Below are 26,875 nucleotides of genomic sequence, written 5' to 3' on the forward strand. Positions count from 1 at the left end.
GATATACAAACATGTGATCAGTCCAACAGACCACCAAACCATCTGCTCTGTGGCTCATTTTTCTATCGTAACGCCATTGCGCCCCACTGGTTGAGAATTCCTGGCTCCCTGTAGTAATTTGCAGCATGTTCAGTAAATGCATTTACTTGGTTGACCGAATCACCATGATCTAGCTGCCTCACCTACCCAGTGCATACATTCGACTTAATATTGTAATGACCGAAATAAAATCCCGTAACTGCCACCTACACAGAACTGCCGACAGTGTAGGATGCTTAAATTTGAATACGAAGTGTTTCTTTCCACGTGAGCTACTCTATTACGCTATCGATTTGTGGAAAACATCGTGCAATGCGAATGTGGCATTTCAAAAATAAATTTCCTATTCCTAGAAACCAAAAATTTGCTTGTCAGCGGCGGGAAGAGGAGTAACCTTTTGTCCAGCATTATAAGTTTTTGACCATTGCACTATTAGCCGAAAGTACACTCCTGGAAATGGAAAAAGAACACATTGACACCGGTGTGTCAGACCCACCATACTTGCTCCGGACACTGCGAGAGGGCTGTACAAGCAATGATCACACGCACGGCACAGCGGACACACCAGGAACCGCGGTGTTGGCCGTCGAATGGCGCTAGCTGCGCAGCATTTGTGCACCGCCGCCGTCAGTGTCAGCCAGTTTGCCGTTGCATACGGAGCTCCATCGCAGTCTTTAACACTGGTAGCATGCCGCGACAGCGTGGACGTGAACCGTATGTGCAGTTGACGGACTTTGAGCGAGGGCATATAGTGGGCATGCGGGAGGCCGGGTGGACGTACCGCCGAATTGCTCAACACGTGGGGCGTGAGGTCTCCACAGTACATCGATGTTGTCGCCAGTGGTCGGCGGAAGGTGCACGTGCCCGTCGACCTGGGACCGGACCGCAGCGACGCACGGATGCACGCCAAGACCGTAGGATCCTACGCAGTGCCGTAGGGGACCGCACCGCCACTTCCCAGCAAATTAGGGACACTGTTGCTCCTTGGGTATCGGCGAGGACCATTCGCAACCGTCTCCATGAAGCTGGGCTACGGTCCCGCACACCGTTAGGCCGTCTTCCGCTCACGCCCCAACATCGTGCAGCCCGCCTCCAGTGGTGTCGCAACAGGCGTAAATGGAGGGACGAATGGAGACGTGTCGTCTTCAGCGATGAGAGTCGCTTCTGCCTTGGTGCCAATGATGGTCGTATGCGAGTTTGGCGCCGTGCAGGTGAGCGCCACAATCAGGACTGCATACGACCGAGTCACACAGGGCTAACACCCGGCATCATGGTGTGGGGAGCGATCTCCTACACTGGCCGTAAACCTCTGGTGATCGTCGAGGGGACACTGAATAGTGCACGGTACATCCAAACCGTCATCGAACCCATCGTTCTACCATTCCTAGACCGGCAAGGGAACTTGCTGTTCCAACAAGACAATGCACGTCCGCATGTATCCCGTGCCAACCAACGTGCTCTAGAAGGTGTAAGTCAACTACCCTGGCCAGCAAGGTATCCGGATCTGTCCCCCATTGAGCATGTTTGGGACTGGATGAAGCGTCGTCTCACGCGGTCTGCACTTCCAGCACGAACGCTGGTCCAACTGAGGCGCCAGGTGGAAATGGCATGGCAAGCCGTTCCACAGGACTACATCCAGCATCTCTACGATCGTCTCCATGGGAGAATAGCAGCCTGCATTGCTGCGAAAGGTGGATATACACTGTACTAGTGCCGACATTGTGCATGCTCTGTTGCCTGTGTCTATGTGCCTGTGGTTCTGTCAGTGTGATCATGTGATGTATCTGACCCCAGGAATGTGTCAATAAAGTTTCCCCTTCCTGGGACAATGAATTCACGGTGTTCTTATTTCAATTTCCAGGAGTGTATTTTCTCGCGATCTCCTTATATATGTTTGATCCGACTGCTTGGAGCTCTTTCACAGAAGGGATCAAAACGGTACAGCCAGTGAGGCTGGAACTGGGGACCATGACAGACGCTTTTTCACAGGTCAGCACCTTACCACATCCCTGCCGAAGAAGTACGTGTCTTAGCTTCCTCTTACGAGATCAATAGTGCCTATAACTCGTAAACCGCTCTTTAAAGGACGAGAGTAGTTGCGATTTCCACGTGCAACGACTTTCCTGGGCTGAAAACCGTAAATTTACAACCTTTCGTTTCACCTCAAGCGATAATAACTCAGTTTATTAAATGGAAATTACAGGTAAAATAAAGTGAACTTCGAGGCTTAATTCCGTGCACACCAGGAAGTAACTCGTTAATCACAGAGTTGCCAAACATACGTTGCCTTGTTGCCAAATCTCAGTTACAGTACCAGCAGGAAGAAGACGAACCGATGTGTTCGTCAGCGGGCTGGGAAGTGACCATAGCTGGTGTCACCAAGTCGCGGCTGCTACGGCCTGGAATACGTAATGCGTCTGATTCGCATTTCTGTAACTACGTTTAGGGACTGGAGCGTAGTTACTAACCATACTCAGAACTGACTGCAAACTAAGCATCATAAATCAGTATCTCTCATAGTTGTTCGTATATTTCCTTCGTAAGTGTACTGAAAACTAAGAAACTCATTCACAGACGTTTTCGTGCCTCGCCGACAGTCGAGCACACCAAACAAATAAAAATAAAAAACAATATGTGCGTGTGTGATAGAGAGAGAGATAAAAATCAAAATGAATGAGAGAGAGAGAGAGTAAAAAATTGTTGTAAAGAAATTGAATCATGGTAAGTAAAGAAATCTTTCATTAAAATGACACGTTCCACATCATTACGAAATATCATATTGATGACCAGTCATGAAGAGACACGAATTACCGATTTTTTTGCCAATACCGGTAACCAAATCTAAACTAGAAAATAAAAGACAATTTTTGTAATATACCGGGACTTCGTCCCTGTTAACTAACCACAAAAGATGTCTGATATACCTCTATTTTGAAGTGACAAAGTGTGCATGCATTTAAAGATGAAGTGCATGATGTGAAGCTCTGTGACGGGGATACGAACCCAACACGTAATCAGATTGTTAACTAAGTAAAATCAAATGTTACGTATCTGTTTTTCTAACCAGTTGCTAGGTGTTTGAATCTAAAATAATGGTACACACTTTTGTGCCTGAGCGACAATCGAACTGCACACCTACCGTGCATCCACCAATATAGCTTACATATCACTTGCTTACTCACTAACGGTAGGATGTGTGCGTGTCTGACCAGAAATAACGACACCTATTGCGATTGTTAGCGACACATGCACAGACATTAAAAATGCACGTCAATTTTCACTAGCAGGCCGGTGTGCACGTGATAGGGCTTGGATTGAAATTATGAATATTTTTGTATTGAATCAGGATTCGGACCCACATACTTACCTTTGGAGGAGATCTAGAGAAGACTGCAGTCTTGGAACGAAATGATTGAACTATACTGTTCCGAGAGATTCAGATCCTCGAAAGAGGAGATACGAATTCGAATCACAGTCCAGCACCAAATTTTTCAACGCCTCTAGTTCAATCAAGTACAAGTAAAATAAGAGCCCTCTTCCTTTAAATGTCCATCGGTTCATCAAATAAAATAAAATTTTCTAATATAAGTAAGTTTACTGGCGACTGTATTTCTGTTTACCATGACTTCCGCTATGTCAGTTCCCAACGTGAACCGGCTGTGCCCAGTTTGGAATGAAGGAACGTAATGTTTGATGCGGATTCTGGATTATAAAGTCTTGAGGTTACCAGAGGTAAAGTAAATCTGTTTGTTCCACTTAAAAGTAAATACCTGAACCCATGCATTGCACCTGTGATAGTTCGTTCCACCAGACCATTGTGGCCACATTTCCTAGCCCCAGGAGTGTGCTGTAACGGATGATGTGCTTAGCTTACAAAACTAGTCACGGTGGAAAAAAACGAGAGTCTATTAAATGGTTAAGTAGAAGCAAGCTTCTAACACGAAGATTATGCTATTCCCATGTTAGCAGGATGTAAAGACTTTTCTAGGCATCATAGGCTCGACGTGAAGCCATTCTTAAATTTTCACAAATTCAGCAAATTTCTTAGTTCGAGAATATCCACTGGGAAGTGTGAAGTTAGCAGACAATTCGATTATTACCGTTATTATTTCTATTATTTTCCTCATACCGCTGCTGGAACACTGTACTTGAAGATCAGTTGATGCGTTTTGGTCACTATAGAAGTAGTTTCGCAAGAACAGGTACTTTCCCTGTCTACGGAATCATTTTCATGTTAATATCAAACATCAGCAATTAATTGTAGATTACATTAAAACTAAAGTAGTTGATGAAGACGTTATTTCATAACAAAACGCGCTGCTTTCTTCATTTCCTTGCGCCTAGAAATGGCTATCGAGTACTGCCAAGCCAAAAGGCAAGAGATCTTACTGCCTGCCGATATACGTCGCTGTCGGTTCTTCCATATGATTTGGTCGAAGTGACCTGTTTCATGTTGCGTATGACAGAGAATGTTTTAGAAAAACAATTGTTTTCCGTTACAATAAACAGAAAGATTTTCATTCTAAGCTATCCAAGTTCAAAATTTTCGAAATATTAGTTCAAATTTAATATTCGCTTCTATAATGTAGGAAAGTATTTCACAGTTGCAAAACTCGCATCCGACTCATTGACCTTATACTTAGTCGCTGATCATAAATTCTAGCTCAGAGTGACACCAGATTAAGTAACCTAATGTAGCGAAGACTGTTTACAAGTGCTCTTTCTCACCGGAAAATACGCAGTTCATTCATTTGCTTCCTCACGTACACTGTAACAGTAATTTCTGTGTGTATGCTATGCATACACATTGTAGAATTTAGTGGTGCTCTCTCTTCCACTTCTGTATACAATTTGACTGACCTAAACGTGCCCTTTATCGTTACAGGCCCTGGGCAGTGCTACATCATACCGACAACAGTAATGTGCTTATACTGACAACCAGACTGTTCGTTTTACCTGATTTTGTAATAAATAAAACAACATGACTTCCCCTTTTTCCTTCTGTGAATTTTGTCAGTAAGATATTTGCTTTCCAGCCAGCGAAACGCGGCAGAGTACGGCCGGTAAACGATTCACAAACCACGATTTAGTGGCGTTAAGACGATTTATTTAAACATCACAAGACTGCACATAGATGCAATCGACTTCGAAGTGCAAAGTTTTTGTTATCTTACTTTTGTGACAGATGGGCATAAGTGACTTCCAAAGACTTTTTGTCGTACAGAAATTATCTTTTGTCACACAGTAACAAGGTAAGTGTTTTATTAGTATATGATTTGTAGGTAACTGTAATCCTGATGGAAGATTGTACACCTGAATGTTTTACACAACTGGTAGGAGAAAACGCTGCATATAAACCAAACACCGCACCTCCTCTCTTTATACTCCATTTGAGACGAGCACGGGATTCTCCTAGCATACCGCTACACCTGAGAATTGGCAACATCGTTACAAACATTAGACAACACTGTGACAGTGCAATCGCTTCCACCTATGGTAGTGAATTGACTCGATAAATTCATTTGATATTGCCTTTTCATTTGATTGACTTGTGCTATATAATCCTTATGTAAACTAAGACAGTGAAACAGAAAATTAAATTTTTTGGCTAAAGAAATGCTTTTCCTCACATAAGTGACAACTTTTATTATCTTTCACGATGCGTCATGAGGCCCTGTGGTACCGCCCGTGTTTCGGGTCATAACGGCTCAATCAGTCGTCAGTTCTAACTGTGGCAGGGGCCTTCGTGTGCGAGCATCTTTTTCTGATATATTTTATGGAGCTGCGAATTTCCAGCAAAAATTTTGTATCGAAATCGGAAGAAAACCCTTACACATCAAATCCTCTTGGTAGTCCTCTTGGTAGCTCCACTCAGTAAAGTTGTGTTAATGGTCACAGATCTCGGTTTTCTGACTGCCAAGCTGCTTTGCAATACCAGCGTCTCTGAAGAAATTCGAATCGACCATCAGCGATACGAATTTCAATATTGTTCTTCACTTAAGACTCACATGCCAGCGTGATAAGTATGAAGAAAATGAACCTCCTGATTACTATAGGGCCTCTGTGCTAAGTTTCCACAGTAGCAACTAGGAACTCGCTGCAGACATTTGCTAACAGCGGCTCTAGCAACTTACTTTTTATCTGGGTAGGTAGCCTCAAATACGGGCAATTTTGTCGCCTTAAATCCAATTTAACCAAGATAACCCTGACGTCCTTCTGGCTACACCAAGTGAAGAAGATATAATGGGTTTGTAGTCTGAAATTAACATTGAAAATGATATTCTTTCTCTACCAAGTAGACGTTAGGTTGAACTACAATAAAGTCTGGAGTGGCAACGTGTAGAAACTCGATCACCAGTAATCTTTCTTATACTAGTTATTTATTTCTAGTGACGAAACAAACGCTATGTAGGCTCACAGGACACTTATTCCATATTTTATCTGAACGTATGTATGTCGATAAATTTGGTGCTAAACTGGGATTGCAACTCAGACCGTCATTAACGCGGAGTTTGATATCTTCCTGACAACACAGCTCAGTTACAATTTGTTGTTTGTTCAAAACTGCATACTCCTCAACATCTCCGCATATTGCGCGTGAACGGGTTCGAATACTGGCCCGGCACTAGAGGTTTCATTATGGGTTATCAAGCTCTAGCATGAGAACACCTATCTGCTGCTGGATAATAATTTTGATTTTTAATGTATTTTCATTCGTTGTCAACACTAACGATATGTGAAGTTTTTGACTCCCAGTGAGACACAGATCTTTTTGCGAGATCACTGTAAGTTCAAGATGTTATTCCGAGGTGGAGAAAAATTCGGTAGCTGACATCTCTTTGTGTGTACTCAACAACGATATGTGTGGGGCTCTATTCCCAGTCAGCACTGAACTCTTCGTCATATTATTTCTAGTTCAAACATGCCCACATGTCGCTACTGGTGCAACAAACCCATATTTAACGTTCGTTTTCTCTAGAGTAAAACAGCGATAGGTGCTGGATTCGAGTCCTGGGAAGGAAAAAATTAATGTTTCGCCTTGTCATTTCAGTTAAAACGTCTAGCTACTGCCGAAAAAATGCGATATGTCACAGTTGATTGTCCTTCGATAACAATCCGATTAGGTTCTGGGTTCTAATCCCTGTCCAACACAAAGCTTTACCTCACGGAATTTCAAATAAGTTACTTGTTAAGATGCAATATCTAACATCTCTCGTAGTTCGTTAACAGGAACAATAGCTGCTGGGGAGGAATTTGCGTCCGTTAAAAATGCTTGTGTTATGCGATTTAAAGGTGATATCTGCTAACTTATACTGTCTAAAATCGAGTTAAATCACTCTCTGTATGCCCAATCAGGAATGACTCTTAGTTTCCCTCAGCCACTGAATCTTTGCTTAGTCCACATGACCTGGGTTTGAATCCATATGCAGAACGAGATGGGTTGTCGTGTCATTTGAAGTTCATACTCATTCTCAACTAGCTGCTCATGAATAACTTAAATTTTTAACCTCATTTTGTGTTAAATAATAAGTACGGTATGTTACTTTGAAGATGAAATCATGAATACAATAAACTTACTACGTGCATTACCTATCTGACGTAATAATGAGAGTGGTAACATTTCAGGTATGTCATTTATTGTAATAAATGTGAGCTTACAAGCCTTACGGACAGTCTTATCTGTGATAAGGAGTTCCTTGATATTTGTAGTATCGTGGTATTTCTTTACATCTTGAGTTATTACTATACAGAGCAGTGTTTTCTAGTGGTGACTTGTTGGAACCATTTTCAATAGTCCAAGGATTGTAGCAAGGAGCGATTAGAGGACCTGCTAGACAGCTGCGTTATGTGGGTTTCATGAGAATCAGGCGAAATGCAATTCAGGTCGTTCGGATACTTTTGAGCATGACTGTACCTACTCCAACCCTCCTCCAGTTTTATGATGTCGACCACACTATATGCCCATCTAAACCCTGAAAACGGTGGGAAATAGGCAGTCTGTGCTGAGACACACGTGAGGAAGGATGTAAGGTATTTATTTACTTATTTTGGCACGAACTGAGTTCTTGGAGGTGTTATCTCGCTGGTGTACCGTCCACCCCACTCCGGTGCTCTGTCCCTTTCTCTTACCCTTCATCCCCACTTTTTCACTTTTTCCGATTGCGCATGTGTACGGTCACCTCTATGCTTGACAAAGAAGTGCTGTAGTCCACAATACCGACATCAAAGGGTGATCTAAAGTATCCCACAGCCATCTCTCAACTTTCTGCCAATCATCCGGCCACCTCCCCCCCTCTTACCCCATTTCCCATTATTCGAAATGACCGCCACTTTCTACAGATGAACAAATTACGAGAATTGGTGAAGTTTACTGGGAAACTATTTCTGTACGCATAAAAAAGGCACAGCAGTCACATTGTATTAACAGTAAAGCTCTGCAAAAGTGGTCTACAGATCATGACATATATGGAACCTACTGCCAAAAACACTTAGTAGATTACACAACTCTGCTACTGTCGAGGAAAGCTCGAATGTTTCGGCGTGAAAACGATCTCCAACCAGGCTATATCACTACAGATGATTGTACCACCATGCAATATAGCTACATCGCTACAACAAACACACTTCATATCATGCACCATACAAAATCTTCATATCCACATTCTGCATATAACTATCGACTACCAGATACTCCTACAGTCATCGCGAAGACACACATATCCCCAAAACAGATGCACTAGCAGTGTGCACAGTATAGAGGTGTAGAGCTAGGTATTCCTCACGAGGTCAGTCAGTCATCCACTTCGGGCAGTGGTAACGAGGCAACTGCCCCCCACATGCGCTGGCCTTATGTATGATAGGGGTGCCCTCTGGAGACAGCGGCCACTCTCAGAACTAGTGTACAAAGGCTGGGCCGGTTCCTCTAGCATAAAGGTGTTTGGTACCAGTGCTGTTTGCAGCTGGGTCTACTAGCTGCCATGGTTTCTACAATGTGTTGCGACTATCTCCAGGCTCTAGGATTACAATAATGCTTACATTCTGAGCTCTGTCGTTGAGATATGATTTGTCAACCGAAAATTAATTTACCGATCTCGGTTGCGATATCCGATATTACATGCCAAAAAACAATACTATTTGTGACATTTTTATGCTGAAATAATCGAGTATCACATGAAAATTTCCAGAATTTCGTGTATTTTTACATAGTTTGCTGGAATATCATACTATTTACGCGATTATTCTCGATATCAACCGTATGACAAGATATTACCGATCGCTGCACAGTATAATTCTGAAAATAAAGAGAGCCGAAAAATTCACATAGTCATAACATGGAACGTGCTGCAAACCATTGAGCAACTGGAAACTTATCTCGACTGCGAGGATTTTTACGTGAAAACAAGAAAAGAGGGGAAACTTATAGGTACACTCATATTTTTAATGAATACTTACGTCAGTGATATAACAGATTCCGTATCACCCTTGTACTTCAGAATGTCACAAAGGTTTTAATGCTCATTATGTCTAGAGAACCAGGAAATGTCTCTTCAACCGATGTTTCGCCACTTGGATGCCGATAACACATCATATTCGATATTCTCTCTACCAAATAAAGATGAGAAATATGTAGAATGCTGCTGGTCCCGGCGGAGGTTCGAATCCTCCCTCGGGCATAGGTGTGTTTGTTTGTCCTTAGGATAATTTACGTTAAGTAGTGTGTAAGCTTACGGACTGATGACCTTAGCAGTTAAGTTCCAAAAGATTTCACACACATTTAACCATTTTTGTGTAGAATGGCAATATATCATACCACACAGTCAAGCCAGAGGCTAATGGAAAATTTGGACCTGCCGGACCGACAACATACGAAGAGAGATACGATTTGACTCACTACAGCCTGATGTCACCGATCAAACCACCTCACAGAAGAATAAGATGTTTCTGCTTCCGGTCTGCAGAAATCAGTCACAGATTGACTTCAGACTCAAGAATAGGACGCTTTCTGCAAGCTGCTAAACGTATTTCTCAAAACTTCTGACCCACCTGTAACAATAGCAAAGTACCTGACTATTCGACAGATGAAGAACTGAACGGTCAACAGCGGTGTTCTGGTGTGCTTTCAAACGTTCTGGATGTGCCAGAACTGTCTGAAAGTGTTCCTCGGCTAAGTACAATCAGGCTCGTGTAAGAATGACATTAGGCCAGGCAAAACTACTCATTTATGCTCCTCACTGCTAATACCTCCATTCCTGGCCCGGACCTATACCTGCCGGAAACTTTTAGCACTGAAACATGGTCTCATGTTCGTATTCCCGTTCGTTAGATTTAGTATTGTATGTTAAACGAGTGTTATTTCGTGTTAAGCTATCACGTGAGAGGTGTTCACGACACCACTTTCGAAAAAATTGATGGGAACTCTGCATTTCTGTATAAGATAGGGCTAGTCCACATTAATTTGACTATGAATGTCACTCAAAAACCGTTCCTAAACGCACTTAGAGATCGTGAGCGAAGATTGCACAGTGAACCTGGCACAAGTCTACGGCAGTGACTGATGTGTGTGGCCTGAACTGCCAGGAAAGTGGCGCCCGCAGCTGGCTAACTGACAGGGATGTACGGTGTGTGAGGTCGCAGTTAAACGGTCCCCAATACGAGGTATGAAAAACCTCGTCACATATCGCAATTCTCATGATAAAAGTCTAGGAGAACGCCGTTCATATATTCCACGAAACATTCTCCAGCCCTAATTTTCTAAACAATGCTCTGATGACTTCGTCCTATTCTACCGCCCAGGCGGTTCCACAGAGTTAGTTCACAAAACATACTTCGAAAACCTCACCCATTATGGAAAGCTCTAAATTTACGGATCTTGTAACTGGATTGGCAAAGAATCTTGGTGCTTGAAATACACAGATCACAGTGCCACAATTCCGTAAAATGCATCACGAATATCTGAAACAACCACCGCTCTAAATTCAGATCATTATACGCTCTGCTAATACCTGAAAAAAAACTGACAAAAAATCAGAAAAAAATAATCACGAAAAGTCACTTCAATAAAACTTTTTAGCCAGAACTAAGTAAGTTCCAAATGCAATCCCTTCCCAGAAGTACATCCCCACCTCGTATACGTAGCGACTGAGTAAACACATGGTTTCACAACATTATGTCATAATCTATATATTTCCCTTAAGTATTGTCTCATTGCCTAAAAGAAAAAAAATCTGTTCTTACCAGTTTAAAATCTTGCACAACATGCATCACAGAAATAGAATATTAAACCTATTTTTCACTCGTGATGGTCACGTATGAAGTCTCTTAAGGTACAAGTAGCAGCCCATAGCAGTTGCAAAAATCAAGCTAATACTATGCATTACTTTATCAATTCAGTATATAGGTGATTTTATTGCCATGGCTATCTCTTCCTGCGTAGGTTGGAGGTCAGAACCACTTGTTTATGTCCCGAAACTTTTAACATTACTGGATCTTAACAAGCAATTCTTACTCCTTAATTCTTACATCCCTTCATGCACTCTGAAATACGTATCGGTATTTAGCTCAAATATCAACACATAGTGAAAAGACGATCTTTGCCGAACATTACGACGCCTATCTCCATCGCTTATAACAGCGCACAACAGTAAATGATAATGTGGTTGAGAAATGTGTGTTATTTCGTAACATCCACTAAGGTGAAAGGTTGGGAATGCACCAGAATGTAAACATTCTCGATGGAAAAGGGGATATGTTCGTCAAGTTTTGTCAAATAGTAATAGTGTTCGTGCATACGAAATTTCTGTTAGATTTGCCAAAAACACGCACGCACCCACGCACACACACACACACACACACACACACACACACAAGGATATTTTTGTGTTGGGGACAGGTGTTGTAGAAAATGCTAGGTATGTAAGAGAGAAAGAGACAGATGGTGACAGACAAACTGCTTTCTTCAAAAACACAAAAATATTCATTTAATATATTTTGATGATTTCGCGCATAATATCAGCACTCTGCTAAATACCTCTTCGGTAGCTCGTCCATCTGTGCTGTGGCGAGGGCGATTCTGGACTATAGAGTATGTAGGATCTGTAAAGTAATGAAATTAGCATATGTGTGTGTGTGTGTGTGTTTGTGTGCGTATCTGTTCGTATGTGTGATATACTCAACATGTTTTGTAATGAATTCCTTCACGAATTCGAATTTTTTGGTCTGAGTATTTGTAAACACCACAGATACCAGTTCATAACTAGTCAGACAGTATTACATTTACCGAAGATCTAACATGCATTGATCGGTTATCGTAACTGCCATTAACTAACCAATACTACAAGTGCAGTATAAGAGACGGGTACAAAGACTCAGAATACATCGTCTGAGTGAAACAGCACAAATTCTAACGAGAAAAGAGATACAAGGAATTTGAAACAAGGCGTCCAATGTTTAACGTAGATGAGAGTACCTTGGATATTTCTCTAGTAAGCACAACACAATGGGTAAGGTTCTCGATATACATAAGAGACTTATAAAATTCATCCAACAGCGATGAATCTTTTTTTCCTTGACATTGTTCTTTTCAACTGTAAAGGTGTATCTCCGGGCGCAAGTGAACTAATGTAAATCCTGCATTCCTTTGGGAATCAAGCATTGTCGACGGAAATGGAAATGGCTATGACATATAACATAATTTAAATTTCTGGGCAGAAAGCTATGTAGGGAATCGATAAAAGTCCTTTTCTTTAGGAAAAAAATCATTGTTCTAATTTAAGTAACCAAACTTATTTAGACACATCCAGCAAACCTTAACGAACCATAGCTGTAAATAAGCTCAGCAGAGGAGTGACAGCAGCGAAGATAACTATAAACATGTTGCTGTATGTATGGTGGCAATGCCATTGGAGAGAGCAAGGTAAGAAAATAGTTTCCCCGTTTTTGACAATAATGAATCGCCGGATTTTGATGAAGATCATTTGATACATTAACATACATCATATACGTCAGGATACTCGAGTACTAACACATGTAACGAACTGTGATCACCCATTATTGTGCAACATTTGAATGCATTGGGGGCTTCAGCATTGGATGTATGATTGAAGTGAGGACAAAGTCAAAATCACAGAGTGAGCACTTAGTTTATTGGTACCTTACTTCCCGCTGGCCAACAATAGGCTCGTGAAATAAGCAACCACATCCATCCTGTATCGTTACTGGCGACAAGAAACGGTGTCTTTTTGCTAACATAGGGGAATAAGAATATAGTCAGTGAGTCCAAATGAAGCAGCAGCTCCCAGTAAAAAGACCTGCCCACATCCGTAATGTTATGTATCTCACTCAACAGCGATAGTGTGGTGTACTATGAATTTCTTCCATGAGATGTAATCGTCACAGCTGATATTTATTGTCAAAGCTGAGGCAAGCCAAGGACGCAGTTCAAGAACAACGACTAGAAAGACAGTGTAAAGCGGTGTTACTCCACTATAACACCCACCCACTAACTTTACCTAGCATATATGTTCATAACGACACAGACATGAAAACGACATCACAGGCGTTTTATGCATGAATAATACAGCGAGACATTATTGTTGAGTGAGCTGCGGGTTAATCATGCAAAAACATCCACCATCAGGAACCTAACTTTGTAGACTTAAACTTGTAGAGATTCAGCACAAGCCCGCAATATCGTGACGGTGAATTAAAACTATAGAGGTGTACGGTTCAACACAATGAAGAGTGACAGAGTTCAGCCCAGGGCACCACACATATCCCACTCATAGAGATGTTAAAATAATAGTAGTTCTTACAAGACAGAAGCAGATACAGCTTGATGCATGAACCTTACTTTGATCGGTATGGCGAGCGGAGGTACCATGCCCCACAACCCAGGAACAACCAGAAACTGTCAAATGTATAAAAACCTTTGATGGCTTTGGATGAGTTCTTTTAATCCTGTGAATGCCTCATATTAGAGACAGGAAAGGAGATGTGAAATTAGGAACAATCCAGAGTGCATTTCATCTGAACCCGAATACGTGCTTTGGCGATATGTACATCCCTTTAAAGGCTAATTATCCGTCATACAGAAGTAGACTGAGACACCCGTGTCAGGTGGTTGTTGATTGAATGTTCGAACTCAAGCGATGTGTTAAAGGAGAAGCTCTTTTTAATGTATACAGATAGCTGTGCTTCATCTGCCTATGGTAGAAGAAATTGTTGAAAGTTATGCCGTAGAACGGTAGAAGGTGCTTTGATGAGAGCATCCACCCAAGTTTACAGAATGATAGTTGCTTATTCATGCTGCGTCTGAGACCACCTTACATACTACATACTGAAGTATTTAATTCTTGGTCATGAGGCGATATCGAGGTACATATTTGTTTCTGTATGCTGTAATTTAGTAAAGTCCTTTTTTTAAAAAAAAAATGCTCCTTTGATTACTTTGAATGAATGTGTGAACTGTGGAATGGTTACTCAACTCGAATTATCGTGTGGCGTGTTGTAACTGCAAGTGGTGTGTTTACTCCGTGTTATTCTTAGCAAAACTTTTATATGAACGGTTTGTGCAATGCAACTCAATAAAGAAGTACAATTACTGCAAAATACTTCCAGCACCTTAGGCACTGAATCCTCTGGCCGTGTTCAAAAGTGATAACTTTGGTCCTTGTGCACAAAACAATAAATTAAATTGTCTTGCCTGTAAAGTAGCAATGGTGGAACGCGATATATTCTGGTCTCTCATAAAAAGAGTAAAATATGCTAGCTACAGACTCAGCAGTATGCAGTGCTGGTCATAATACTTTGGAATGCACTTGAAATTCTTTTGGCTGATAAATGAAAACATTTTCTTTGAAAAACATATGACCTGGACAGGGAGGCCGTACAGATTGTTGTGAATTACCAACAATGAGTTTCTTTTAGCAAAATTGTATTGCAAGTTACGTCTGTCTTTCCAAAAACAATTGAAGTTATATTGATCAGAAAAATACATCATATTTACAAACTGATCTGTAAAATGATATTTAAACAGCAAATAATATCTAACCTCACTAAACCAGCATAAAAGAAAATCATCAAAACTAAACCAGCATAAAAGTAAATCATCAAAGTACATATAGCTCTATTAACAAACCTCAGTAACGTTACAAAAGTAAAATATCTAACTAGGCTTCTTATCAGTCAATTTACGTACGTTCTAGGTTTACTGAAAAATTAAATTATCAGCCAACACATCTATACTAACGCGCTGGCAAAACTAAAGTCATAATTATTTAACACCTTTACCTTGCTTGTGAGGAGACTTTTGCTTCCATGTTATCGCAATTACTGAATTAATCTAACACTTAGCGGCTTCACAGGGCACACCACAAAAACTGCATACTCCATCGTCGTTCACTCACAGGCGGCTACCTAGAACTATGCACTCAGCGCTCTCTTACTCCAACAATAAGTCTCAGACCAGAAGCAGTATCTTTGGCTCTTCGCTTGTGTAACGTTAGCGACCTGCATTATAAAACTTATGTGAGATTTAAGTCATTTATAGTACACAAGTTTCATTTTAGTTTACATTAATATTATTGTATTCGAGTGCCACGTACAGTGTGCCCCAATAAACTCTTTTCAATTCATAGAAATTAAGTTGCTGGGGTGGTGTTATTTACAATACACTGATATTGTGTCGGAGATATTCGACTTCAACCTGTTCGACAGATCATTGTCTTTCAATGTATGCAAGAGAAAACTATCTGCATACAGCGAACAATGAGTAAACAACAATTCAGTAGCTAAGTTACACTCCCTCAATACACAAAGAATTCAGATCACACTTATAGGCTACTCCATGTTAACCCTTACACATAAGATCGACTTCCTAACCTACCAACTAGCTTACAGACAGTTAATATTTATCCCATCTGAAATGCTGAAAAGGAATGAGCTCACTTGTAAAAAAAACCTTCATTAAATCATCACACCTTAAAAAATCTGTCAACCATCAGTGAATGAACAAATCTCTAAGACCATAGGAGGTGCTCTTGAAATATGATCCCGCTCCATCGATTGCTTGTAAATAGGGAAGTCAGACAACCAACTGCATCATACTCCCACGCTACCCTTTTCAGGGAGGTGACGTATCAACGAATGTAGGTTGATTCTTACAAAGAAGAAGACAGCAACCAGCCACTATTATTACTGCTATTTATTTAAGCAAATAGCGCCGAACCGGTTTCCAGCTGACAAGTTCATCATCAGACGGCTGTTCACAAGATTTGCGAGACACACTTTACCTTAATCGTCAATTTTCGAATTTTATTCTTCCACTGTGGCAAAATATTCTTGGTGTGTTAGTACCCTACGGTAGAAAACAGTGTTTGAAGCGCCCTATGTGAACATAAGTAACATCCAAACAATGAAATACAAACAAGTATGTGAGGTTAAGTGGTTATGGTACTTACATCGAAAATTTTGATGCGAAGTTTCAGGATTTTATATTTCAAATATTCCAAAATATATGCAGCACTTATATGATTTGAGCATCAGCATATTGCTAAAAGCACCACACACACACACATACACACACACACCATGAAGTATTTTCCACATGCGAAGTTCAACTGAGGGGTGGGAGGCGGTGGAAAGTGGGGAAGGGGGTGGTTTCGAGCTCAATCTAGTGGTGGTATTGTGGACTGGGGCAGTCCATCTTCAAACTTTGAGGTGAACAACCACACATACGATCGTAAAAATTCGGATTGTGGGCAGAAGAGTGTCCAGGACAACCAACGAGCAGTATCCCACCAAAATAAATAAACCATTTAAATCTTTCCTCTCCTGCAGATCAGCACAGACTGATCGTTTCCCGCCATTTCCCGAGGTTTATCTGGTGGTTGGGGGTGGGTGACACCATAGGAATGGGGCCAGAGGCTAGGAGGAGATACTCCAAGTGCTCTATTCCCTTCAAAATTTAACTTCATGCCATGATGTCAGTGTAGTATTGCCACATCCATGGCCACAAACTTGTTTAAATTTGGCAACAATGCCAACTGCACCAGAAACTGAATAGTCCCAATACTTTTGAAACCTTCCCGTCTCCTCTATACCTCTTTTGTTATTACGCAATAACCGCCTCCTCTATACATCTTTTGTTAATGATAACCTTCCCTTTTACAATAACCTATGTAACCTTTCCTTAGGATTTTTATCTCTTGCTTAATAATAAGAAATATAATCTTCCCTTTGAAATTTATTCTCTTTTCCAATCTTCGCATACAAATTTAAATGCTGCTTACTAAAAGTGATTTTATGATTATTTTGACGAAACATAGAAGGTGTTGTCCTAGTGGCCCTCAATCGTTATCTGCAATAACCAAAAACTGTTCCTTACCTTTTTTTTTGGCTGTTACTGGATCGCCATCTGACTGCTACATCGAACTGAGACATGAATATACTTACTCTGTTTTACTATACTCTGTTAGCTGCTGGTGGGCTTTCATAATAAGTGGCTGTATTTATTACCAAAGCTGACGTTATTATTTAATAGCAAAGCTGACGTTATTCTTTAATTAATTTGACTAGAGTTACGTAATTCATGGTTAAACTTTTTCTTGACAACAATAAAATTTTGCAAAGTTTTACGTTGATGGTTTTTGGGATGGATCATAATCAGAAATGCAATATTGCTGGCAAAAGTTAATTATATTCTGAAAGAAATGATTTTACAAACGTTCAGATGGAACTTACTTTTAACAATAATCTTACAACTAGCAATGCGCAAACCTACCTTCAGTAGTCTTGAGTTTCTCAAAGAAAATTAATTCAATAATATTAGTTCCTCTTATTATAATAGTTAGTTGATGTCTCTGTACATCCGTTTATAATCTCTTGTAAATCATAGGTAGTGGCTGGCAGGCACACCGTTCCTCTCAGCCTCTCGCTTCAGACCTGCTACCGACTCGCTTCACTTTTCGCTTACAACTGACTTCCTACGAACGCTAAAGTGCGGTCTCTCCTGCCAACAATGATTTCTGGTGCAGACAGTCCCTGCTACCATTACAAAATGTATCAACGCGCGGTGTTTCCCGCTCTTTCGTTAAAATGTATCCATACGCGCTCTCTCCCGCCCTTTTTAAAATTATATCCGTTTGCGGTCTCTCTTGTCAACAATACTTTGGTGCAGACATTCCCTGCTACCACAGTTGTTTCCAACATGACAAGTATTGATTATTCCTACTTAATCCTATTAATAAAATATAAACATCTTTCATTAATTGTGATTTGACAATAAACAATAGAAATATACACGTCTTACACTTTCACCTTCATGACAAGTGGACCTTGGGACAGCTGAAGGCTTTCTGCTGTAGGAAAACATGCCTTTTCACAAAGGCAGCGCCTTCAGGAGAAAAATTAGAAGTGTGCTATTTTCCTGCATGTGCTCAACCACCCCACAGACATTCAAGATCTCTGAAGTGTTTGAGCTTGTTAGAGACACGCCGAAAATCGTTGGACTGGCGCCGAAGGAAAGCTCTTCACTGAATGCGACACACTAAACATATTTAAACGACACGAGGAAGCGAGAGTCCACAACAGCTGGCGGTAAACAAAAGATCTTATGTTTCTGAGACAGTCAAGAGGAAAGTTTCGACCCTGAAACGAGGACTGAAGAGGAAGAGAACTGCTTGGGAGGACACGACTACTGGCTAGCACTGACAACGGGATGGGCAAAATGCAACTGGCCCGCGAAATATTTACAATACGACTGGCGTAAAATTCATCCTCATTAATAAAATCCCAGAAGATGCCGTAAATGGCCACCGTTGACGTCGATGCGGGGCTGAGCTTGATTTATCAAACTGTAAGATACACATAGCAGCTCTGCCTGAGGGATAACTGGGTAGTAGATGTAACGCTTTCACTGTTGTGCTGTTGCTCTTCCATTGTAGGAAGATTATCATAGTACAACTGATTCTGCAATTTGCTCCACAGGTCAAATTCAGGGAGATGAGACGATCGAGGTGGCCAGGAAATTTTACTTCATCTGCTGACAGTCCTTGCCTCACTGGACAATGTGCATTTGTCACAAAGTAGTCAGGTTACTGTGTGCTGCTGCACTTTCCTGCTGAAAACATCGACACAGTCCTACATCTTCAGTTAGTTGATCCACACATACTGTATTTTCGATTGCATATAAAGGCACATGCTCTGTGAGTCAAACACCTTGAGCTAGGCATCAACAAATGAAGTGAGAAGTTTAGGATTCAAAAGTCTGAGTCCATATCACTCAGAAACCCCCAGTAGAAATCAACAAGCCAAAGTTAATTTAGTTGCCTTAACAAATGCGCAACGGTAAAGTCGTAAGCATGCAGATGAAGGTTTCAACACGGCGACCTCTTAATTCTCATTTACGTAGACAGCCGACGTTGAGGTCTTGTCTATCTTTGTCGGACTTCACTCGAGAAATCTTTTGCGATGTTGGAACTCTTCTCGGATAGTTATTTGGTGTTGCATTCAGCTGGTCACAAACTTCAGCCACTCCTCTCATTCTCTCAAACGTAATGACACAGTGAAATAATCGGGATAGAGCTTGCGGGGAATGATCACGCATATACGTGTGAGAGCAAGCGACTGGTGCAAATAAATCACGATTTAATGCATTTTCTGTTGAAAAGATCTCCCCTTCATTAACGAGGGTTAATTTTGCGACAGTTATATAAATATTTTTTGGGTCAGTTTTAGTTTGCTCGCCCTGTGTGTCGACCCCCAGTGATAGAGCGAGACGACAAAAGCTCAGTGCCTTCAAAGCACGAGAGGGGGAAGACGGACTTTGTCTCGTATCACATCGTATTAGACACTACGTGCTGTTCGAAATCCAAGCTTATTTCAGTCTATTCCATACTTTAATACTCCCCTTTCCCATCTATGGTGGATTTCATTCCTGCCTGACGCCCATTTTCACAAACATTCTATATTTTCTCCGTGACCGATGCCTTTCTTACTACTATGACAATGATGCTGTTTTTGCACTCTGATTCTAGTACTGATTCGAGTTTTTACTTGGCTGCCAATGATTCATTCCCATGAGTATTCTCGTTCTGTCCAGCTTCGATGACTCTGGTGCTGATCTGATATTTCACTCTATGCGTAATTACACTCCATACACTCTATGCTACTTTCAGGTCCTGTCTTGTCTCATTTCTGCTTCGAGTACCACATTAAATATCTCAGATAAAGTTCTATTTTGATGTGATATGACATTAAACAGCCAAACCCTTTCATTTTGCCGCATCAGTATAGTCAAAGCGCCTGAGATTCAACACGCCTTGCGTATTTTCACTCACTTTAATAAAATGGTCGCATCTGGTTCAGTCCAGTCAAAGCGTCTTGAGGTCCAACAGTGCTTACGTATTTTCATCTATTTTAATATAGATGGCGATCAAGCCAAGTCTGCAGCAAAATGAGTATTCGAGCGGAACGAATGTTGCCTAACACTGTTACCATAAAAAATGTGTTCCGAGAAAATTACTTCTAGTGAGTATAATTCCGTAACTAAAGTCAAAATATCAGTTTCTGAACCTGCCTGCGTGAGCGGCATGTTTGACAAAGGAAATCTACACAGCGTTTCCCAGGAACATTTTTGGAGAATTATTGCTTTCTTATTTATATAAAATCGCCATTCTTTTCTAGATTTGTTTTGCAGTAAACCTGAGTACCAGATGAAATTATTCTGGGAAAATATTTCGATCAGCAAATGTAGCTAAATTTTGAGAGTAAAAAGTACTTGACTTTTGTGTTTGAGGTTTAATATTTGGTTTTGAGTATCAAAATGTGCAGTTTTTTATTTCAAATCGGGATTTAATTCCAGTCTCATGCTAATAATATCTTTCGACACAACTCACTTCTTACATAATTTTGCCACTAAAATACGAGTAAAGGGAAACTTTTTTTCTACCTATTTAAGCATGTGATCTTGGTGCGAAATAACTACAGTCAGTTATTTCAAAATCAATAACGGCGATTTCCATGGAGCTTCCAAACACAGTGGTAAGTGTTTCCAGTTATACGTTCAGAACTCTCTCTCTGTACTGAATCGGAAGAGAAGACGTGAAAAAACTGAACTGAAAGTTACATTGTGAGATACTGTGATTTCAGTACTAACTTTGTAATGAACACCATTTTAATGCCGAGTTAAGACGTTATTTCTACTATAGTATAAAAAAAGTTGTAATCTCGAATGAAACTGTAAAATTTATCTACACATTTGAGTTCAAGGGCATTTTTCCCACACCATCCAGAGATATATGACTACGAATTACTACACGGTAGCTACTATATACAAATTCTGTACCGTGTAAAGGATATCTAAATACTTGTTTCCTTTTGAACAGGCTTTCTACTACATTAATTGAGTTACACAGTCCACAAGTGCTCAAGGCATTGGATAAGCCACATATCAGAACAGTTTTTCTGGATAAAGAAGCAGATACCGAGGGTAAACACTACGAACACACAAAAACAAACACACACAAATGCGCGTGGGCGCGCGCCAGAATCAGTAGGATAGTGCGTTTAAGTGACGAACATTAGGAATTATTAATACTTCGCAGTATCATTTACTTGGACCAACACTTTTCAAACGTTTTTTCGTTCAAACGCTTTCCACTCCTTTTGTAGCCTTCACTTCCTTTTGAAATTCTCTAAATACTAAACTGCTACACTGAAAATGGAGTTGCTCTTCGCCGTGTACATTATAGGTTAGAATAAAATTTTGTTCGAGAATATTCGACAGGACTTGTGATTTTAACATTTCACAACTTAGTCCAATGGAACAACGTGAAAACGTTTCCAACCTATAATATCAATAATTCTGTCTACTTTTGTTGAAATATGCCGATTCACGCAAATGGTGGTACTGTTAGGTTCGCCGCAACAGCTCTGTCACGCAGCGTATGTATAATTTCACAGGTCGTACGGCGCCACTGCTCGTCTTAGTGTGCAACATGTATGGTCGTGCGTACGCAGTGGGATAAATCAATAGGAACGCAATTCGTGCTGATGGACTGCATTACCGCTCTATACTGATGGACATGCACACTGACATACATGCGGCTAGTGGCAGAATAATGCGACATTAGCTTCAGCCTGTATGATTACACCATCAACACTGAGTAAATGTACCTAAACATGTTAAGGTCATCAATGTAAATTAAAACTTAGAGAGAAAAAACAGTGTAATTTAGAGGGAGAGGAAAAACAATTTGACCAAAAGTAAAGGGCAGAAAAAAAGGATCAAACAAAGATATTTGAATATAGGAACTAGGGGCCGCAGTTTCATATTTTCGGCGCTACAGGAACTTAACTGGTATCTGAGCTACGGACGACTTTACTGAAAATGAAATGTTATTCACAGAAAATGTATAACAAAGCGAAATGTTTGGACTCATCAGTCGTCACGTTGAGAATGATAGTAACTTAAAGCATCACATACACGTGTATCGTATTTAGTTGGCGTACCACACGGCATCTCATTTGAAATGAAAACAATCACACATCCATGAATCATGTTTCAGTATGTCCTAAGAAGTTCAAAGTAACTGCGAAATGCGTAAGCTCTTATCCACAGTCTTACCTCCTCGTAATTATCTAAGTATGTCGTGGCAAATGTTCAAACTGGCCACCGTTTTCATGCTGCCATAGCGCCTAAATATTCAACTGCGACTCCTGTTCCCTATAATCACATTCCTTCGTTTGATGCCGACATTCTGCCCTGCAGTTTTGATCAAGCTGTTTTTCCGCACCCTGCATAAACACCAAATATTTAAAAAAGATGCCTAGCGTGTGCATTAATGAATGAATCTCTCTGACTCCATTATTTGGAGTAATCCAGTCAGCCTATCATCACTATACGAGTGCTACAATGCTGCAGGGTTCGGTCTCACAGCAATAACAATCACATTATTCTCGCACAGCATGCGAAAAACAGCCATATCAGTGAATTTTAATTTTTTCGCAGCTGATAAAACGTTGAGACAACTTCAGGGATTGAAGCCGGGTGACGTCTTCGACAGCTGCCGATATTTCGATAGCTACACACTCAGGGCAGATGGGCCCAAGCTGCGTAAGCCCCTGATTATAGTGCCAAGTGCAGAGGGTCGAGATAGGCGCCACAACTGTAAGATTTCTATTCAGAATTTGTCACGTTTAGTAGCGACCGCTTGGGCAACTAAGCTGAGAATCTCGCCAGGGACACGATTACTATACAGTGCGTATAACAATAGCAAAATCTGATGCTAGGTGGGAGTGTTCGAAAGAAAGGGGGTAGAGGGTGCACCAAATTATAAGTCACTTCTGTGGAAAAGCGTTCTCGAATCGGTTCGGTACACGTCCTGTCCAGGCACATACGCAACAAGAGAGGAAATTTAAACCGTCGGCACCAAAGATGACCAACTTCAGAATTTATCGATAATGAATGTTAAGTACCAACCAGTGAGGAAGTTACATTAACCCGGTCGCTCTGTTGTTTGACAAGGGAGAGAGAGAAGGATTTCAAACAGAACTTAAACAAAAACTTTCGTCTGCATTTTTAATGTCACTTGCTAATTTAATCTAGCTGCTTCCTTAGTGGCCTCAACCAGTAGGTAGAAACAGAAGCCAGAATCTCTATGATGTTATATTCCATAGGATGACTGGCAGGAAGACAATGTTGTGCAATACCAGAAGTGCTCGGATTTTGTAAGCGCGCGTGACAGTTATTCTCAATACACCGGTTCTCCACTGCCCTGCAAGGAATAAAGTAGCCATCCGTCTTACGAAAACCAAGATCATTCTTTTAAACCATAAAGGATCGTAATTTTGGATAGTGGTATAAACTCCTACTTCACTCCGTGTTTCCGTTAGAAATACTACCAGTGTAAGGCAGAGAGTCCGCAGAATTAACTGCCGTTTCGTCGTTTTCGCTGCATACGCAGTTCAGGATAGGTCGATAGCGCATGGTGTTTGATATGTTTTCACGGTTACAATTCTGGAGACAGTAGATTCGCAGTTGAAAAACTTTCAGGGACTCGTGCTATCAGTTTTTGTAGCTATGTGCCATGTAAATACTGATAAATCAAAGCCTGACTTATATTGTCAAGAATTCACAGAAGACACTCCCAGAACAACCGACACCTTACATGTTTATCACTCTTGTCTACCTAATTCGGGTAACATTTAACAATATTAAAAGTATAACAACTCAACATAACGCACCACATCACCAGTTCACTCTGAAGTGACGTTTGGAATCTCTCTAAAATCCCCATAAGCCTGCCGCCAGTTTCACGAATGCATGATCACAAAAGTAAGTGTGAAGGAGTGTTCAATAAATAATATTAAACTGCTACAAGGCTAGCGCTATTTAAATTTAATTTAGTATTAATTTAAAGTCGTTTTCCCGTTCACACCATATTTGTCTGAATGTTTGTCAATGTGGCAACAGCCAGAGTTGAGTTTCCATTATTCCCACAAACCTTTCTGTCATATTATCAAAGTAAAATAAATGTGGCCGAGTTAGAAGCGGTTGAATGTCTTAAGTAGTATAAAAATACGTTTTTATTTGCAGTAATACGGTTTCAATGCGAGCCTCCAGAAAGAATGGAGTTACAACTCGCCATTGTCACTGGCAACTGGCACAGTGACAAAAGGTGAAAGATATTCGAAACGAACAGAGAGATTACAAGGCGAATAAGGATCAATAGAGGCAAAGAGGGACTCAGATTACAAAGAGACGTAAGCAGATAGCGTAAGTCATCCAGCCAAAGCACATGAGAAACAAAGGCAGGTGCCCTAAAGCAGATGCTAATTACAGGAGTGCATAATTCACGAACGTCTCTGCCGGCAGATATGAATGAGGTGGGGCTGACGAAGCTTGGGACCACCGGCCCTGAGTGTTTAGCTATCGAAATATCGGCAGTTGTCGAAGACGTCACCCGGCTTCAATCCCTGAAGTTGTCTAAACGTTTGATAAGCTACGAAAAAATTAAAATTCACTGATATGGCTGTTTTTCGCATGCTGTGGGACAAAAATGTGATTGTTATTGCTGTGAGACGGAACACTGCAGCATTGTAGTACTCGTATAGTGATGACAGGCTGACTGGATTACTCCAAATAATGGAGTCAGAGAGATTCATTCATTAATGCACACGCTAGGCATCTTTTTTAAATATTTGGTGCTTATACAGGGTGCGGAAAAACAGCTTGACCAAAACTGTAGGGCAAAAAGTTGGCATCAAACGAAGGAATGTGATTATAGAAGAATTCCCCTTCACCTCAGCGATAAAAAGAGATATTCTGCACCCGGGGAAAGAGACTTTCACAAGTACCGGCAAATTGAAGATAAGGCTGGGCTTAGTAGGACATCGAGGTGACTGGAATGAAACAGCAATGACCCCACACATGTTAAACCTGGTTCAAGCAGCAGCGTACTACTGAGTTTGATTTATTGCTTAAGTTTTCTGTGTGCGTTCACTATAGCAGCAAGTGAAACAAACCCATTGTAAATGTAGTTGCAACGTACAAATCCCAATTTCCAATCGAAATACAGAGCCCATGTAAATTAAAATACTTTGTTATCCTTTCGTGTCTCGTTAAGATGTGACTTTCCGTTCCGTATCGCCCTAGCCAAATACACGTGCCGCTACATGGGTGCCGAATAGATGGAATAGGTCCTTGGTTAGTACAGAGCTTGGCCTAATTTTACCTTAGTACAAGCTCTGTATTACCCAAGGACCTATTCCATCTATTCGGCACCCATGCAGTGGCACGTGTATTTGGCTAGGGCGATACGGTACAGAAAGTCACATCTTAACGAGACACGAAAGGATAACAAAGTATTTTAATTTACATGGGCTCTGTATTTCGATTGGAAATTGGGATTTGTACGTTGCAACTACATTTACAATGGTGTGTTTCATTTGCTGCTATAGTGAACGCAAACAGAAAACTTAGGCAATGAATTAAACTGAGTAGCACGCTGCTGCGTGAACCAGGTTTAAGATGTGTGGGGTCATTGCTGTTTCATTCCAGTCACTTCGATGTCCCACTAAGCCCAGCCTTATCTTCAATTTGCCGGTACCTGTGAAAGTCTCATTCCCCGGGTGTAGGATATCTCTTTTTATCGCTGAGGTGAAGGGGAATCCTTCTGTCGTAAAAAAGTTTTCTAGGTTCCACACGATCTTCTAGACCTTCGAAAGGTTATCTGATACTCTCTCCTGGAGTGTATGTGGAGCGTGATAGCTGACGTAGGTCACCAGCGGTTGCCAACTGATGCTGAACTGAAACTTTTGTTAGAAGCTGTTTGTAAAAACACACACTCGCATGCGGAGCGGGAGGGGAGAGAGAGAGAGGGGGGGCGGGGGTGAGGAAGGGAGACAATACGTTGGCATTATTTCAGATATGTGCGACAGAGTGTTGGAAGGTGGAACACGATAATAATTTTAAGGGCCCTTTAAAGAATAGTGTCTTCAACAGAGGTTATAAAATGAAGATCAGTGAAAGTAAAATCAGTGTAATGGAAGTGAAATGTAATCAAATTAAATCAGGTGGTAAGGGAATTTGATTGGGAAATAAGACACTACAAGCAGGAGATAAGTTTTCTTATTTGGGCAGCAAAAGACTGATAATGGCCAAAGTAGATAGGATATGAAATCCAGTCTGAAATAACAAGCAAATCATTTCTGTAAAAAAGCAGTTTGTTAACATCAAATTTAAATTTGAATATGAAGTAGTTTATGTAGGAATTCTTGTGGAGTTTAGCTTCGTACGTAACAGTAATGTGGCCGATAAAGAGTTGAGGATAGAGGT

Source organism: Schistocerca gregaria, chromosome 2 (genome assembly GCF_023897955.1).
Source record: "Schistocerca gregaria isolate iqSchGreg1 chromosome 2, iqSchGreg1.2, whole genome shotgun sequence".
Taxonomy (NCBI): Eukaryota; Metazoa; Arthropoda; class Insecta; order Orthoptera; family Acrididae; genus Schistocerca; species Schistocerca gregaria.